The sequence below is a fragment of the Hyperoodon ampullatus genome, assembly GCF_949752795.1.
Source record: "Hyperoodon ampullatus genome assembly, chromosome: 5".
Taxonomy (NCBI): Eukaryota; Metazoa; Chordata; class Mammalia; order Artiodactyla; family Ziphiidae; genus Hyperoodon; species Hyperoodon ampullatus.
The window spans coordinates 41,646,667-41,649,253 of record NC_136918.1 but is presented as its reverse complement, the minus strand read 5'-3'; the positions used below and the strand labels follow the sequence as shown (position 1 = coordinate 41,649,253).

Genomic DNA, 2,587 nt, shown 5'->3' with positions numbered 1-2,587 from the left:
AGTCAATTAACCAAGCAAATTATTGGAGCCATTTTTCTCCCACAAATCCTTTTTATTGTTTCCAAAAAAGCAATTTTGTCCACAGAAAATCCCAGTGCCCCACATTTGTTACAAAATCATTCCCTAGGTCTGATGCCAGGAGAAAACAGTGAGATCTGGAATTCCTCCCACCAGCAGCATTTTCTGACATGTAGACAGTTTATCAAATATAATTTATTCAGAAAAAATACAGTGTTTTAAAACTTAATTCCAAAAGAAGACTGAAAAAGCCCAAAGGCTGAGCAGTAAACAGCCTCTGCAACAGCACCAGGTCAGGTCAGGCTGAGAACAGCCACCAGGGTCAGGCTCTGAGGGAAAGTTCACCGGTCCTACCAGGAGACCGTGATAGGCACAAGAGCGGCCCCCCCAACCAGAAATTGATGGCGGTGGCCATTCTTCTTCCCAGGCTGCCCACCCACCCCACTAGGGGGTTCCTGGTCTCAACCAGGACAGCCACTCCCCCAAGAAGCCACAGCTCTTTAACACTGTGCTACCTCCTCCCAAGCAACCCCGCCCCTCCTTCTTCTGCTTCAGCTGTTGCTCCAGGAGTCCTGCCCCGCCTCTCTTGGGGGGAGGGCAGGGCGGGGGAGGTTCTTCCGCCGGAACCAGCTGGACCACTGGGGCACATCTGACTCTACCTTTTGGAGTGTTTTGGGGTCTTCCTTTTTGGGTGACTTTGTGGCCAGCCATTGCAGTATCTTCTGGCTGCTCCTCCTTTTTGACCAGTAAGTGGACAGGAAGCAGACACTCAGGAGTGCTGTTTCGGGAGTCATTCACCAAGGGAGAGACTGGATGGAAGGTGATGTTCTCTGTGGGGTGGCTAAACTTTAGAGCTTCTTGAGCTAAGGCCTCACCAAAGTCCAGCCACTTAGAGACTCCATCTAATATGGCAGGCCTCCTGGGGTGGATGACATTCAAGCCTTTGCAGGAATCCACTGTGATGATGGTGTAAAAACACAAGAACCCCCTCCAAGCCCACCCCCCAGCAGTCAAAGATCCCGGCCATTGTCAGCAGCCTCCAGCTGTCCCAGACTTTCTCCCAGTCCTCAGGTCCCTATGCAGCACCCACGCTCTCTGACCTTTGTTTTGATTTGGGGGGAGTAGATGAAGTAGGGTTGCCTCTGGCTTCTTGCCTGACATAGCTGCCACTCACAGAATCCATCTGCTAAAACAAAACAGTGTCCTCCTTTTCCCAGAGGCACCTTGAAGGACTGTTTCTCCATTATGGTGTCACTACAACAGCTGGTACTTTGAACCAAGACGGGACCAAGCCCCATGGCATGGCAGCAATGATACGCTCAGATGAATCTGCGCCCTTCTCCAAGTGTACCTGGGACAGGAGCACTGGGCTGCTGGACTGCAGGCTCTTGTACGAGGGGCAGTACCAGTCCGGGTCCCTGGCGGTCCCTGTAGGTGCAGGCCCTGGCGAGGGCCTCCCTGGGCAGGTGGCAGTACATCTGCCTGCACACCCTCTGCGCCGCCTTCACACTGTGTGTCCCTCCACATGAGGCCCCGCGGCCGCGTGGCTCTCTGCGCACCCTGTGCCAGGCCCCCCTGTTGGAGCCATTTTTAGTGACTCAAGCACATTGAATTCAGAATCTTATCCTGGTACCCTCTAATCAACATTTTGTTTGTCCCAACATTATATTGCTGCCACCTAGATCTAATACGCTTTGAATCAGTTCCCATACACGTTTTCTGTTAGTATGACTTGGCAAAACCTCAAAATTATTTATGGGCACGTTGCACCTTGTCATGAATAGTATTCTTTTAACTTATTTGTTAGAAGCTGAATTTGGTTATAAGACTAGAAGCAATGCAGAATGAGAATAGATTATTGTACATTTAAACATTTAATCACGTGCTGACTACAATTGTTGATCCAATTGTGTATTTTTTTTTTTCTTGAGTGAAACAATAAATTCCCTGGCACCTGGTATTGCCAGTTATTGATCTGACAAGTTTTTTTTTTCTTACTTGATATTAAAAATCATCAGTGGCAGTTTACTGCCAGGTGTTAGGACCAGCAATGTGCATCAACCTTTTAAACCTATGTCATATTCTAGTCAATAGGAAACTTGATCACCTCTCTGTTCTGTAAGACATGGCATTTGTCTGTTTTCCTGATGCTATCATGTAATGACCTAACCAGGTGAACAGGAAGTAGAAAGTATTCCAAGACTTGTGTGACACAAACCTCTCCAAATTCTGAGGCTTATATCACCGAAAGTCACATTGGTGATTTTTCCAGGGTGTCAGTGGTCTGGGACATGTTAAGATACTCCTCCTAAGGGAAATGGCAAACTTCTGCCTTCTTATCACTGAGAAAAAGCCACCATGTTTAATGGGGTTCCTCAGATTATATAGGCAACAGTTATCTCCTTCAGGTCTGCTATTTGAACCTATTGATCAAGTAATCCCAAAGGCTGCTAGTTTTGAGTAGGGGACAGAAAAGGAAAAGGCTCTGCAACTGGTACAGTCTGCTGTGAAAGCTACTTTGTCACTTGGGCTATATCCGCAGTAGATTCAGTGATGCTTAAAATCTCTG

General features: G+C 47.7%; 1 pseudogene across 1 annotated transcript; it reads right to left on the bottom strand.

Annotated features, from left to right (window-relative positions):
• Positions 1-462: 462 nt before the first annotated feature.
• Positions 463-1,496, bottom strand: LOC307053717 (abasic site processing protein HMCES-like; annotated as a pseudogene). Its single transcript has one exon. The product of its transcript is annotated as an abasic site processing protein HMCES-like (transcript).
• Between the last annotated feature and the right edge of the window lie 1,091 nt (positions 1,497-2,587).